At 30.5% G+C, this 16,818-nt stretch overlaps 1 long non-coding RNA gene across 5 annotated transcripts in view; it reads right to left on the minus strand.

Moving 5' to 3' along the window:
• Positions 1–15,986, minus strand: part of LOC126743783 (uncharacterized) — a 32,727-nt gene extending 16,741 nt beyond the window's left edge. For 2 of the 5 annotated variants that reach the window (XR_007662992.1, XR_007662991.1), the window contains exons 1-4: positions 15,950–15,986; positions 6,300–6,867; positions 6,096–6,229; positions 5,752–6,039 (exon numbers count right to left, since the gene is read on the minus strand). This is a non-coding gene — a long non-coding RNA (uncharacterized LOC126743783). Of the gene's footprint in view, positions 1–5,485; positions 6,040–6,095; positions 6,230–6,299; positions 6,868–15,949 lie in introns of those variants that run through there. The other 3 variants (XR_007662994.1, XR_007662996.1, XR_007662989.1) reach the window with 3 other exon arrangements.
• Between the last annotated feature and the right edge of the window lie 832 nt (positions 15,987–16,818).

The following is a 16,818-nucleotide window of genomic DNA, read 5'->3' on the forward strand; positions in this document are numbered from 1 at the left end:
TGGCTTCTAAAGGCCTGATGATGCTCTAACTAGAGCGAAACACGTGTAGCCCGTTTAATTACATGTTGTGAGACCGTGACTTTGTGTTTTTCTTTGTTTTTCGTCAATTTTGTATGTTGGTCTCTTAGAGAATAATGGATGAGATTTTTGGATTTATTATAGATGTTAATGTTTTCCAAGTACTAAAAAAAGAAAAAGTTGGGTAGAGCACCATGCCGAGGCTAAGATTTGAACTCAGAGCCTTATGAGGATACGGCAGGTCTCTTCCCCACTGCGTGTTTAGGGCACTCCTTGGATAATTGTGGAGATTTTTTTTTGTAGTACTGACAAAAATTTAAAAAATTTCTACTGGTCCCCACGGACCAAAGTAGACGCGAAGCGTCTACTTGTTACAATACGCTTCGCGTATTGTAAGAACGCACCGACAAAAATTGGCGGAGGTTCCGACTTTCGACACAAAAACGCTAATAACTTTTTTTCTATGGCGAATTTTTCTTTCGGGTTTTTACCGTTATATGTAGGAAGGATGAGAGTATATAACGGTGTAAAAAATTTTTCGCCACGCCCACCCCGAAGGGGTGGGCGTGGCAAAAAAACGGTTTTTTGACGAAAAAAATTTGATTAAGTCGTTGTGGAAAACTGACCGGGCCGATTTTTCTGAAACTCATTGACGTTAAAGGCCTTTATATAAAGCAGCTCCTAAAGGACGCTTTTTAAGATAAACCCTTTAGAAGTCGGATTTTTCTGTGAATGAATTTTGAACTTTTTGCGCGGTACCTCGCGGACTTAAACGGCTGTGGGGCCTAAACGGTAAAGTTCCCGGTAATGCGAACAAAACAGACCTTTTCTACGTAAATGTAGCTTTCTTTTTTATTAAAACTATTTTTTTCCAAAAGAAACTCCTTCCGAGATAAACGAGCTCAAACTTAAAATTTTTTTTTTCGAAAAAAAAAAAGTGAATTTTTCGAGAAATAAATTTTTTTCTACTTCTAAAAAATTTTTTTAATTTTTTTTGTTAACACCGTTTGAAAGCTTAATCCTTTAGGATTAAATAGAGGTATTATTCATGGTGCTACGTATTATACAGGGTGAGCTGTGTTAACAAATATAAACCCCTTTTTGAGCCTTTTTTTGACCGATTTTTTCTATTTTTCTTAATAACTCTTTATTGGCGGCACCTAGAAACTTCAAACTTTCAGCGTTTTAAGAACTATTTAAATCCTATTTTTCGACATACTCTACAACCTTCTACGTAGAGTAGTTTTTGCTCTACACCCTTTTTTAACTTTGACGCTTAATACCGGCATACCTATGACACCTACGACAACCATTTTTTTTCTGAAACCACCGGACACTATCTGGCTATAATCCACTAAAAACCGTTTTTCTTCAAATGTTACCATTTTCCGGGGGCCCGCTGTTATTTAAGAAAAACCCCCAAAAATAAGCCGTTCCAATCAACCAGTCATACCCTCGAGACACAGGGAGCCAGCTCATGGTACAATAACGGTGGCGGTCCAGCACCAAATTGACCCAATGTAAAGGCATACGGACGACGTCATTATCGAGTCGCACATGGCCAGATGACGTAAGCGCGGGGTTTTCGGGGTATTGTGGCGGCAAATTCGGCCCCGTTTGCGCTACGAGTTAGAGTAGGAAAAGCGGTTTGAGAGAAGGATGGAGGATGTCTGGCAACAATTATAAACGCGTCGTGTTCGTCTCGTGACGTCATGAGTTATTTTATTAATGAATATTATTAGTATTATGGGGACAATTTTACGCGGTTTCTTGATAAATTACTGGGATAAATAAAATGAATATAAATATTAATAAATATATATTTGAAATATACAGAGGGTATTGATATTACGGAACATTTATGAGGATAATAATAGTATGGAAATAGAATTATACCGGCGGTTTTAAGGTTTTAAGGCATTTATAAGGAAAATAATATTTATAATTATAGTAATATTAATCTACAGGGTGTTTTAAAGTTGAAGTGCATTAATAAGGAGAATATTATATATAATAAAAGTAATATTAATCGTCAGCATATTTTAGGGTTTTAGTGCTTTCATAAGGAAAATATTATTTATAATTATAGTAATCGTATTATAAAGGGTGTTTTAAGATTTAAGGACATTTACAAGAAAGATAATATTTATAATAATAGTAATAGCAGCATAAAGGTTAAGACAAGGTATAAATATCTGGAAAAAAAATAATAGTAATAATAGTTTTATTTTAGTTAGGGTTCTTTTAGTGGGGGTTGCTAAATTGGTAATAAATTTATATAAATAGTTTATCAATTTAGAAAAAAAAGACATTGATGCGGTGTCAAAAAAAGGTGTATTTTTTGTATTATTTTACTATATTACTGATATCACGGCTTTTATAGCTTCAATTCAATAAGTTGATAAATTTTTTATTCGTTTTCTTTTCTTTAATTTTTTTTTATTTTATTATAATTGCCTTTTAAAATAAACATTAAAAAAAAAAAACAAGAAACAAACCACTTTTTCTTATCCTAATACATTGCTTCTTATGGGACCTGATCTTTCTCTTTAGATTGTGACACTCGTATGAATCGTGGAAAAATTTGTCATAAAGCTTTTTTACTAGTTATTGAATGGTCTTTAAGCAGAAGAAAGAAATTTTGAATTCGGAGCATATTTTGAAAAAATTGTCATTTTGACCCCGGATTTTGTTCGAAAATCGAAAATTGCAAAGAAATAGGGTTTCTGTTCATTTTAGAGTCAAATTGGTAATAACCTTTTTTAAAGGTACTCTGAAGTAGTGCAGGATAGAAAAATAAAAAATTGATATTTTTCCATAGGGCTCTTGATAAATCGATATTTATGTTTTACAGTTTTTTTCAATTTTCTCCGATTCTATGATAGCTAGAACCGATTCGTTTTGACATGCGGATACCTCGTAATATTCCCGAGAACTTTTGTTTGAAACAAAAAGTTCTCAGACTCACAGTTAATTCAGAAAAAAATAAAAATAATTTTTTCGAAAATTTTCGTGGGTATACCCCTTTCGATTTTCGAACAAAAAAATTTTTTTTTTTTATTGAGTTTTTTTACTGGAAATTATTAGTTTAGGGCCTACTTGAAAATTTGCCAATAATCATTTTAGGAAAAAAAAATTGTACGGTGGGAAAAAGGAAGTTTTCTTTTATTTTTCCCACATTTTTACTTATATCTCGGCTTCTATAGCTTCGATTCAATTCGTTTATGGTTTCTTTTATTTCTTATTCTTCTCCTGTCAATTCTTTTGATATTTTATTACTATTGGCTTTCAAAAATAAAACTGAAAAATCAAAAAAATCCACGAAAAAACCCGGTTTTCTTATCCCCAAACATGAATTCTTATGGGACCTAATGTTTCTCTTTATATTGTGACACTCGTATAAATCGTGGAAAATTTTGTCATAAAGCTTTTTCACTAGTTTTTGAATGGACATTAACTAGAAAAAAGAATTTTTGAATTCGGAGCATATTTTGAAAAAATTGTCATTTTGACCCCGGATTTGGTTCGAAAATCGAAAATTGCAAAGAAATAGGGTTTCTGTTCATTTTAGAGTCAAATTGGTAATAAAATTTTTTAAAGGTACTCTGAAGTAGTGTAGGATAGAAAAATAAAAAATTGACATTTTTTCATAGGGCTCTTGATATTTCGATATTTATGTTTTACAGTTTTTTTCAATTTTCTCCGATTATATAATAGCTAGAACCGATTTATTTTGACATGCGGATACCTCATAAAATTCCTGTGAACTTTTATTTGAAACAAAAAGTTGTCAGAGTTACAGTTAATTTAGAAAAAAATAAAAATCATTTTTTCGAAATTTTTCGTGGGTATACCCCTTTCGATTTTTGACCAAAAAAAAAATTATTTTTTTATTGAGTTTTTTTACTGGAAATTATTAGTTTAGGGCTTATTTTAAAATTTGCCAATAATTATTTTAGGAAAAAAAAATGGTATCATGGGAAAAAACGAGTTTTCTTTTGTTTTTTCTACCTTTTTATTAATATCTCGGTTTCTATAGCTTCGATTCAATTCACTGATGGTTTTTTTTACTCCTTTTTCTTCATCTGTCTACTCCTTTCATATTTAATTAGTATTGGCTTTCAAAAATAAAACTGAAAAATGGCAAAAATCCACGGAAAAAGCCGGTTTTCTTATCCCCAAACATCAATTCTTATGGGACCTAATCTTTCTATTTATATTGTGGCACTCGTATGAATCGTGGAAAAATTTGTCATAAAGCTTTTTTACTACTTTTTAAGTCGTCTTTAAGCAGAAAAAAGAAATTTTGAATTTAGAGCATATTTTGAAAAAATGCTCATTTTGACCCGGATTTTGTTCGAAAATCGAAAAATGCAAAGAAATAGGTTTTCCGTTCATTTTAGAGTCAAATCGGTAATAATCTTTTTTAAAGGTACTCTAAAGTAGTACAGGATAGGAAAATAAAAAATTAAAATTTTGCCATAGGGCTCTTGATAATTCGATATTTATGTTTTACAGTTTTTTTCAATTTTCTCCGATTCTATGATAGCTAGAACCGATTCGTTTTGACATACGGATATCTCGTAATATTCCCGAGAACTTTTGTTTGAAACAAAAAGTTCTCAGACTCACAGTTAATTCAGAAAAAAATAAAAATCATTTTTTCGAAATTTTTCGTGGGTATACCCCTTTCGATTTTCGACCAAAAAAAAAATTTTTTTTTTATTGAGTTTTTTTACTGGAAATTGTTAGTTTAGGGCTTATTTTAAAATTTGTCAATAATCATTTAAAAAAAAAAAAATTGTACCGTGGGAAAAAACCAGTTTTCTTTTGTTTTTCCCACATTTTTACTAATATCTCGGCTTCTATAGCTTCGATTCAATTCGTTAATAGTTTCTTTTATTACCGATTCTTTTCCTGTTAATTCTTTTTATATTTTATTACAATTGCTTTTCAAAATAAAAATGGAAAATAAAAAAAATCGACATAAAAACCTAGTTGTCTTATCCCAATACCCTAATAAATGGGACCCTCTTTTCCCTTTATCTTGTGGCACGTATAAATCGTGGAAAATTTACTTAATAAACTTTTCTACTAAGTTTTGCATGGCCTTTAAGGTAAAAAAAGAAGTTTTGAATTTTAAGCATAATTTGAAAACGCAAATAAAATTATTTTGAAATCAGCGATTATCTGCATACTTTGGTGAATACGCCATAACTTTCATCAGTACGACAGTGAATTAATTGATGAGTTGATTCAGCATATCCACCCTAGATGTCGCTAAAGAATTAACATTAATATTTTTAGTATATTTTTTTTTATCTTGGATGGCCTTTTTAATAGAAAGGTTTACTTTACTTACACTCATGAGACCTAAACTTTTTTGCTCTTGGTTTAACCTGGCTTTTTAGGGCAGAGCCTATTCCCTTCACCAAAAATGTAGGAAATAGAGAAAATAATATTGTCATTTGCCAATAACGACCTTTATTCTCCTTAATGTTTTTAGGCTCTAATGCTACATAACATACAATCATAATTTTTAATGAAGATATTACGTGTGTGTTTATATTATGTGTTATGCTTTAATACATGTTGTCCTTATCTTAATAAAAAAATTTATATATGTACATATAATTTCTGCATATTCTATGTGAAGTATTCAATTATTATTTAAATAATATATAAAACTAATTAACTTAATAAGATTACAAAAATATTTATTACATGTCAAACCTGTATACAACTGAACTTTGTCATGATTATTTTTTATGTGCTCATATGAAAAACTTAATTTTAACTTCTGCACTTTTTTCTTTCACATCCTCCAGTTTTTTGCGGCAAAATGAATTTTAGCTCTGCTGTTGGTGCAAAATTGAAATCATGTCCCTTACTGGAATTTGACACCGGCTCACCTTCTACAAAATTGTTGACAGTGTTTCTGTTTGAAGTACCATGCTTCAAAGAAGTGGACGAACTTGTACTGGGTATAGATATGTTTGTACTAAGCAATTCTGTATTTACCTTGAAAAAAATCAAGCTTTGAAATAAATAAAAATAAGTTGGAAGTATATACTTACCTAGGTTTTTGACAATTTCTTTAATTTCTCCTTGGTTAACCTCTTTGCATGTGGAAAAGTAGTGAGGCCATTCATTGTATTTTTGTCAACAATTACATACCAATGCATGGACTGAAGGTTTTTTATCCATTTGCCTACAAGGAACAAAATTTATAAATTAGCTCATTTAGGTATTAAAAAAAATGAAAGATTTAGTAAAAATACCTTAGTACCTATTCCTTGGCAAAGATATTCATTTTTCTTTTTCCAGGGGCTCTTTTGAAAATTTAAAGATATGACAGGTCCGTTTTTCGCTATGATGCTTTCAATCTGGTGCAAAACACATAACCTTTGTTGGTGTAGTCCACTAAAATAACAAAAACAAAATCAAATATAACAATCAAAACATTATGACATAACCTTAAAATGTATGTATTTTCATAAATTTCAGGATTATTCACTAAAAATTGGTAATTATGAAACTGAATTAAAAAAAAAAACTTGTATGTGTGTAATTGTGATACTTACATTTTATTTTCATATAGGAAAGTAAGAAAGATGCGGAGACTTAAAAATATCTTCCAACATTTGTTTGGATTTTGGGAACTTCCGTTGCCGGTGGCGTTTATGCTTGTGGGCCGGAAAGTGACATTGAAATGACAAGTGAAAGTCTCTTCGTCTTCTTCTTTTTTTCTTCGATTTTTATGGCTTAAGCCCGATAGCAACCAACGTGAGTCAGAATTATGCAAAAACATGTTAAGGTGGCTTTACATAAAGGAATTAAGCTGTTTACCTTCCAAACAATACCAAAATTGTTAATTCGTTTTTTTAGGCATAATTAACAATTAAATTATAAATAATGGCTAAGAGTTAAACGATACACTTTATAATATTAAAATTAATAATAGACAGAATTTTATAACTTTTATTGCTACAGAATAGATGTAACTATTTGGTAGTATAGTACTTTTTTCAATCGGACCAAAGCAAATTTTTTAAATTATTTCCAATGTTGATCTGGTTTACGATTTTATTACCGATTCATTTTAGAACCCTGACATAATTTTGATATATGTAGGTTTTGAGAATATTTTCTACTAAACTAAAATTAAAGAGCGGAGCGTATTGTAACACATCATGGTTCTCTGAAGCATGATACCCAGAAATAAGTTAGTAATATTTCAATGAAATTTATTTTTGATTATAATATATAATAAGACCTTTCCTTTTCTCTCTGTATTTACTATAGATTGACGAAAAACAAAGAAAAACACAAAGTCACGGTCTCACAACATGTAATTAAACGGGCTACACGTGTTTCGCTCTAGTTAGAGCATCATCAGTTACAGCATAAGTGTGTGGATGGCTTCTAAAGGCCTGATGATGCTCTAACTAGAGCGAAACACGTGTAGCCCGTTTAATTACATGTTGTGAGACCGTGACTTTGTGTTTCGTCAATTTTGTATGTTGGTCTCTTAGAGAATAATGGATGAGATTTTTGGATTTATTATAGATGTTAATGTTTTCCAAGTACTAAAAAAAGAAAAAGTTGGGTAGAGCACCATGCCGAGGCTAAGGTTTGAACTCAGAGCCTTATGAGGATACGGCAGGTCTCTTCCCCACTGCGTGTTTAGGGCATTCCTTGGATAATTTTGGAGATTTTTTTTTTGTAGTACTGACAAAAATTTTTAAAATTTCTACTGGTCCCCACGGACTAAAGTAGATGCGAAGCGTCTACTTGTTACAATACGCTTCGCGTATTGTAAGAACGCATCCAGCTAAATTGAGGGATTTTCGGACCCTGCGTCACATAAACGCTAATAACTTTGGTTCTATCGCGAATTTTTTTTTCCGGTTTTTACCGTTATATGTAGGAAGGATGAGAGTATATAACGGCGAAAAAATTTTTTCGCCACGCCCACCCCGAAGGGGTGGGCGTGGCAAAAAACGGTTTTTTGACAAAAAAAATTTGATTAAGTCGTTGTGGAAAACTGACCAGGCCGATTTTTCTGAAACTCATTGACGTTAAAGGCCTTTATATAAAGCAGCTCCTAAAGGGCGCTTTTTAAGATAAACCCTTTAGAAGTCGGATTTTTCTGTGAATGAATTTTGAACTTTTTGCGCGGTACCTCGCGGACTTAAACGGCCGTGGGGCCTAAACGGTAATGTTCCCGATAATGCGAATAAAACAGCCCTTTTCTACGTAAATGTAGCTTTCTTTTTCATCTAAACTATTTTTTTCCAAAACAAACTCCTTCCGAGATAAACGAGCTCAAACTTAAATTTTTTATTTTCGAAAAAAAAAAAAGTGAATTTTTCGAGAAATAAATTTTTTTCTACTTCTAAAAAATTTTTTTAAATTTTTTTGTTAACACCGTTTGAAAGCTTAATCCTTTAGGATTAAATAGAAGTATTACTCATGACGCTACGTATTATACAGGGTGAGCTGTGTTAACAAATATAAACCCCTTTTTGAGCCTTTTTTTGACCGTTTTTTTCTACTTTTCTTAATAACTCTTTATTGGCGGCACCTAGAAATTTCAAACTTTCAGCGTTTTAAGAACTTTTTAAATCCTATTTTTCGACGTACTCTGCAACCTTCTACGTAGAGTAGTTTTTGCTCTACACCTTTTTTTAACTTTGACGCTTTATACCGGCATACCTATGACACCTACGAAAACCATTTTTTTTCTGAAATCACCGGACACTATCTGGCTATAATCCACTAAAAACCGTTTTTCTTCAAATGTTACCGTTTTTCTGCAACGAGCTGTTATTTAAGAAAAACCCCCAAAAATAAGCCGTTCCAATCAACCAGTCATACCGTCGACACCACGGGAGCCAACGCATGGTACAAAATAGTTGGCGGTCCAGCACCAAATTGACCCAATGTAAAGGCATACGGACGACGTCACTATCGAGTTGCACATGGTCAGATGACGTAAGCGCGGGGTTTTCGGGGTATTGTGGCGGCAAATTCGGCCCGTTTGCGCTACGAGTTAGAGTAGGAAAAGCGGTTTGAGAGAAGGATGGAGGATGTCTGGCAACAATTATAAACGCGTCGTGTTCGTCTCGTGACGTCATGAGTTATTTTATTAATGAATATTATTAGTATTATGGGGACAATTTTACGCGGTTTCTTGATAAATTACTAGGATAAATAAAATGAATATAAATATTAAGAAATATATATTTGAAATATACAGAGGGTATTGATATTACGGAACATTTATGAGGATAATAATAGTATGGAAATAGAATTATACGAGGGGTTTTAAGGTTGAGGGCTTAAATAAGGAAAATATTATTTGTCTTAATAGTAATCGGAATATACCGGGGGTTTTAAGGTTTTAAGGCATTTATAAGGAAAATAATATTTATAATAATAGTAATATTAATCGTCAGCATATTTTAGGGTTTTAGTGCTTTCATAAGGAAAATATTATTTATAATTATAGTAATCGTATTATAAAGGGTGTTTTAAGGTTTAAGGACATTTACAAGAAAGATAATATTTATAATAATAGTAATAGCAGCATAAAGGTTAAGACAAGGTATAAATATCTGGAAAAAAAATAATAGTAATAATAGTTTTATTTTAGTTAGGGTTCTTTTAGTGGGGGTTGCTAAATTGGTAATAAATTTATATAAATAGTTTATCAATTTAGAAAAAAAAGACATTGACGCGTTGTCAAAAAAAGGTGTATTTTTTGTATTATTTTACTATATTACTGATATCACGGCTTTTATAGCTTCAATTCAATAAGTTGATAAATTTTTTATTCGTTTTCTTTTCTTTAAATTTTTTTTATTTTATTATAATTGCCTTTTAAAATAAAAATTAAAAAAAAAAACAAGAAACAAACCACTTTTTCTTATCCTAATACATTGCTTCTTATGGGACCTGATCTTTCTCTTTAGATTGTGACACTCGTATGAATCGTGGAAAAATTTGTCATAAAGCTTTTTTACTAGTTATTGAATGGTCTTTAAGCAGAAGAAAAAAATTTTGAATTCGGAGCATATTTTGAAAAAATTGTCATTTTGACCCCGGATTTTGTTCGAAAATCGAAAATTGCAAAGAAATAGGGTTTCTGTTCATTTTAGAGTCAAATTGGTAATAACCTTTTTTAAAGGTACTCTGAAGTAGTGCAGGATAGAAAAATAAAAAATTGATATTTTTTCATAGGGCCCTTGATAATTCGATATTTATGTTTTACAGTTTTTTTCAATTTTCTCCAATTCTATGATAGCCAGAACCGATTCGTTTTGACATACGGATACCTCGTAATATTCCCGAGAACTTTTGTTTGAAACAAAAAGTTCTCAGACTCACAGTTAATTCAGAAAAAAATAAAAATCATTTTTTCGAAAATTTTCGTGGGTATACCCCTTTCGATTTTCGAACAAAAAATTTTTTTTTTATTGAGTTTTTTTACTGGAAATTGTTAGTTTAGGGCCTACTTGAAAATTTGCCAATAATCATTTTAGGAAAAAAAAATTGTACGGTGGGAAAAAGGAAGTTTTCTTTTATTTTTCCCACATTTTTACTTATATCTCGGTTTCTATAGCTTCGATTCAATTCGTTTATGATTTCTTTTATTTCTTATTCTTCTCCTGTCAATTCTTTTGATATTTTATTACTATTTGCTTTCAAAAATAAAACTGAAAAATCAAAAAAATCCACGAAAAAAACCGGTTTTCTTATCCCCAAACATGAATTCTTATTGGACCTAATCTTTCTATTTATATTGTGGCACTCGTATGAATCGTGGAATAATTTGTCATAAAGCTTTTTTACTAGTTTTTGAATGGTCTTTAACCAGAAAAAAGAAATTTTGAATTCGGAGCATATTTTGAAAAAATGGTCATTTTGACCCCGGATTTTGTTCGAAAATCGAAAATTGCAAAGAAATAGGGTTTCTATTCATTTTAGAGTCAAATTGGTAATAACCTTTTTTAAAGGTACTCTGAAGTAGTGCAGGATAGAAAAATAAAAAATTGATATTTTTCCATAGGGCTCTTGATAATTCGATATTTATGTTTTACAGTTTTATTCAATTTTCTCCGATTCTATAATAGCTAGAACCAATTCGTTTTGACAGGCGAATACCTCTTAATATACCCAAGAACTTTTATTTATTACAAAAAGTTGTCAGAGTTATAGTTTATTTATAAAAAAATAAAAACCATTTTTTCGAAATTTTTCGTGGGTATACCCCTTTCGATTTTCGCCCAAAAAAAAATTATTTTTTTATTGAGTTTTTTTACTGGAAATTGTTAGTTTAGGGCTTACTTTAAAATCGGCCAATAATCATTTTAGGAAAAAAAAATTGTACGGTGGGAAAAAGGAAGTTTTCTTTTATTTTTCCCACATTTTTACTTATATCTCGGTTTCTATAGCTTCGATTCAATTCGTTTATGATTTCTTTTATTTCTTATTCTTCTCCTGTCAATTCTTTTGATATTTTATTACTATTTGCTTTCAAAAATAAAACTGAAAAATCAAAAAAATCCACGAAAAAACCCGGTTTTCTTATCCCCAAATATGAATTCTTATGGGACCTAATCTTTCTATTTATATTGTGGCACTCGTATGGATCGTGGAAAAATTTGTCATAAAGCTTTTTTACTAGTTTTTGAATGGTCTTTAACCAGAAAAAAGAAATTTTGAATTCGGAGCATGTTTTGAAAAAATGGTCATTTTGACCCGGATTTTGTTCGAAAATCGAAAAATGCAAAGAAATAGGTTTTCCGTTCATTTTAGAGTCAAATCGGTAATAATCTTTTTTAAAGGTACTCTAAAGTAGTACAGGACAGGAAAATAAAAAATTAAAATTTTGCCATAGGGCTCTTGATAATTCGATATTTATGTTTTACAGTTTTTTTCAATTTTCTCCGATTCTATGATAGCTAGAACCGATTCGTTTTGACATACGGATATCTCGTAATATTCCCGAGAACTTTTGTTTGAAACAAAAAGTTCTCAGACTCACAGTTAATTCAGAAAAAAATAAAAATCATTTTTTCGAAATTTTTCGTGGGTATACCCCCTTTCGATTTTCGACCAAAAAAAAAATTATTTTTTTAATGGGTTTTTTTACTGGAAATTGTTAGTTTAGGGCTTACTTTAAAATTTGCCATTAATCATTTTAGGAAAAAAAAATTGTACGTTGGGAAAAAGGAAGTTTTCTTTTATTTTTCCCAGATTTTTACTTATATCTTGGCTTCTATAGCTTCGATTCAATTCGTTTATGGTTTCTTTTATTTCTTATTCTTCTCCTGTCAATTCTTTAAATACTTTATTACTATTGGCTCTCAAAAATAAAACTGAAAAATCAAAAAAATCCACGAAAAAACCCGGTTTTCTTATCCCCAAACATGAATTCTTATGGGACCTAATCTTTCTCTTTATATTGTGGCACTCCTTTAAATCGTGGAAAATTTTGCTATTAAGCTTTTTTACTAGTTTTTGAATGGTCTTTAACCAGAAAAAAGAAATTTTAAATTCAGAGCATATTTTGAAAAAATGGTCATTTTGACCCCGGATTTTGTTCGAAAATCGAAAATTGCAAAGAAATAGGGTTTCTGTTCATTTTAGAGTCAAGTTGGTAATAACCTTTTTTAAAGGTACTCTGAAGTAGTGCAGGATAGAAAAATAAAAAATTGATATTTTTCCATAGGGCTCTTGATAATTCGATATTTATGTTTTATAGTTTTTTTCAAGTTTCTCCGATTCTATAATAGCTAGAATCGATTTATTTTGATATGCGGATACCTCGTAAAATTCCTGAGAACTTTTGTTTAAAACAAAAAGTTCTCAGACTTACAGTTAATTCAGAAAAAAATAAAAATCATTTTTTCGAAATTTTTCGTGGGTATACCCCTTTCGATTTTCGACCAAAAAAAAAATTATTTTTTTATTGGGTTTTTTTAGTAGAAATTGTTAGTTTAGGGCTTACTTTGAAATTTGCCAATAATTATTTTAGAAAAAAAAAATGGTACGGTGGGAAAAACCAGTTTTCTTTTGTTTTTTCCACCTTTTTATTAATATCTCGGTTTCTATAGCTTCGACTCAATTTATTGATGGTTTTTTTACTCCTTTTTGTTCTTCTGTCCATTCCTTTCATATTTTATTTGTATTGGCTTTCAAAAAAAAACTGAAAAATTAAAAAAATCCACGAAAAAACCCGGTTTTCTTATCCCCAAACATGAATTTTTTTGGGACCTAATCTTTCTATTTATATTGTGGCACTGGTATAAATCGTGGAAAAATTTGTCATAGGGCTTTTTTACTACTTTTTAAGTCGTCTTTAAGCAGAAAAAAGAAATTTTGAATTCGGAGCATATTTTGGAAAAGTGCTCATTTTGACCCGGATTTTGTTCGAAAATCGAAAAATGCAAAGAAATAGGTTTTCCGTTTGTTTTAGAGTCAAATCGGTAATAATATTTTTTAAAGGTACTCTGAAGTACTACAGGATAGAAAAATAAAAAATTAAAATTTTGCCATAGGGCTCATGATAATTTGATATTTATGTTTTATAGTTTTTTTCAATTTTCTCCGATTCTATGGTAGCTAGAACCGATTCGTTTTGACATACGGATACCTCGAAATATTCCCGAGAACTTTTGTTTAAAACAAAAAATTGTCAGGGTTACAGTTATTTTAGAAAAAAATAAAAATCATTTTTTCGAAATTTTTCTTGGGTATACCCCTTTCGATTTTCGACCAAAAAAAAAAATATTTTTTTATTTAGTTTTTTTACTGGAAATTGTTAGTTTAGGGCTTACTTTAAAATTTGTCAATAATCATTTAAAAAAAAAAAATTGTACCGTGGGAAAAAACCAGTTTTCTTTTGTTTTTCCCACATTTTTACTAATATCTCGGCTTCTATAGCTTCGATTCAATTCGTTAATAGTTTCTTTTATTACCGATTCTTTTCCTGTTAATTCTTTTTATATTTTATTACAATTGCTTTTTAAAATAAAAATGGAAAATAAAAAAAATCGACATAAAAACCTGGTTGTCTTATCCCAATACCCTAATAAATGGGACCCTCTTTTCCCTTTATCTTGTGGCACGCATAAATCGTGGAAAATTTACTTAATAAACTTTTCTACTAAGTTTTCCATGGCCTTTAAGGTAAAAAAAGAAGTTTTGAATTTTAAGCATAATTTGAAAACCCAAATAAAATTATTTTGAATTCAGCGATTATCTGCATACTTTGGTGAATACGCCATAACTTTCATCAGTACGACAGTGAATTAATTGATGAGTTGATTCAGGATATCCACCCTAGATGTCGCTAAAGAATTAACATAAATATTTATAATATTTTTTTTTTTATCTTGGATGGCCTTTTTAATAGAAAGGTTTACTTTACTTACACTCATGAGACTTAAATAAACTTTTTTGCTCTTGGTTTAACCTGGCTTTTTAGGGCAGAGCCTATTCCCTTCACCAAAAATGTAGGAAATAGAGAAAATAATATTGTCATTTGCCAATAACGACCTTTATTCTCCTTAATGTTTTTAGGCTCTAATGCTACATAACATACAATCATAATTTTTAATGAAGATATTACGTGTGTGTCTAAATTATGTGTTATGCTTTAATACATGTTGTCCTTATCTTAATAAAAAAATTTATATATGTACATATAATTTCTGCATATTCTATGTGAAGTATACAATTATTATTTAAATAATGTATAAAACTAATTAACTTAATAAGATTACAAAAATATTTATTACATGTCAAACCTGTAGACAACTGACCTTTGTCATGATTATTTTTTATGAGCTCATATGAAAAACTTAATTTTAACTTTTGCACTTTTTTCTTTTACATCCTCCAGTTTTTTGCGGCAAAATGAATTTTAGCTCTGCTGTTGGTGCAAAATTGAAATCATGTCCCTTACTGGAATTTGACACCGGCTCACCTTCTACCAAATTGTTGACAGTGTCTCTGTTTGAAGTACCATGCTTCAAAGAAGTGGACGAACTTGTACTGGGTATAGATATGTTTGTACTAAGCAATTCTGTATTTACCTTGAAAAAAATCAAGCTTTGAAAAAAATAAAGATAAGTTGGAAGTATAGACTTACCTAGGTTTTTGACAATTTCTTTAATTTCTCCTTGGTTAACCTCTTTGTATGTGGAAAAGTAGTGAGGCCATTCATTGTATTTTTGTCAACAATTACATACCAATGCATGGACTGAAGGTTTTTTATCCATTTGCCTACAAGGAACAAAATTTATAGATTACCTCATTTAGGTATTAAAAAAAATGAAAGATTTAGTAAAAATACCTTAGTATTCCTTGGCAGAGATATTCATTTTTCTTTTTCCAGGGGCTCTTTTGAAAATTTAAAGATATGACAGGTCAGTTTTTCGCTATGATGCTTTCAATCTGGTGCAAAACACATAACCTTTGTTGGTGTAGTCCACTAAAATAACAAAAACAAAATCAAATATAACAATCAAAACATTATGACATAACCTTAAAATGTATGTATTTTCATAAATTTCAGGATTATTCACTAAAAATTGGTAATTATGAAACTGAATTAAAAAAAAAAACTTGTATGTGTTTAATTGTGATACTTACATTTTATTTTCATATAGGAAAGTAAGAAAGATGCGGAGACTTAAAAATATCTTCCAACATTTGTTTGGATTTTGGGAACTTCCGTTGCCGTTGGCGTTTATGCTTGTGGGCCGGAAAGTGACATTGAAATGACAAGTGAAAGTCTCTTCGTCATCTTCTTTTTTTCTTCGATTTTTATGGCTTAAGCCCGATAGCAACCAACGTGAGTCAGAATTATGCAAAAACATGTTAAGGTGACTTTACATAAAGGAATTAAGCTGTTTACCTTCCAAACAATACCAAAGTTGTTAATTCGTTTTTTTAGGCATAGTTAACAATTAAGTTGTAAATAATGGATAAGAGTTAAACGATACACTTTATAATATTAAAATTAATAATAGACAGAATTTTATAACTTAATTGCTACAGAATAGATGTAACTATTTGGTAGTATAGTACTTTTTTCAATCGGACCAAAGCAAATTTTTAAAATTATTTCCAATGTTGATCTGGTTTACGATTTTATTACCGATTCATTTTAGAACCCTGACATAATTTTGATATATGTAGGTTTTGAGAATATTTTCTACTAAACTAAAATTAAAGAGCGGAGCGTATTGTAACACATCATGGTTCTCTGAAGCATGATACCCAGAAATAAGTTAGTAATATTTCAATGAAATTTATTTTTGATTATAATATATAATAAGACCTTTCCTTTTCTCTCTGTATTTACTATAGATTGACGAAAAACAAAGAAAAACACAAAGTCACGGTCTCACAACATGTAATTAAACGGGCTACACGTGTTTCGCTCTAGTTAGAGCATCATCAGTTACAGCATAAGTGTGTGGATGGCTTCTAAAGGCCTGATGATGCTCTAACTAGAGCGAAACACGTGTAGCCCGTTTAATAACATGTTGTGAGACCGTGACTTTGTGTTTTTCTTTGTTTTTCGTCAATTTTGTATGTTGGTCTCTTAGAGAATAATGGATGAGATTTTTGGATTTACTATAGATGTTCATTTTTTCGAAGTACTAAAAAAAGAAAAAGTTGGGTAGAGCACCATGCCGAGGCTAAGATTTGAACTCAGAGCCTTATGAGGATACGGAGGCAGGTCTCTTCCTCACCGCGTGTTTAGGGCACTCCTTGGAT

The sequence above is a fragment of the Anthonomus grandis genome, chromosome 1 (assembly GCF_022605725.1).
Source record: "Anthonomus grandis grandis chromosome 1, icAntGran1.3, whole genome shotgun sequence".
In the NCBI taxonomy this organism is placed as follows: domain Eukaryota; kingdom Metazoa; phylum Arthropoda; class Insecta; order Coleoptera; family Curculionidae; genus Anthonomus; species Anthonomus grandis.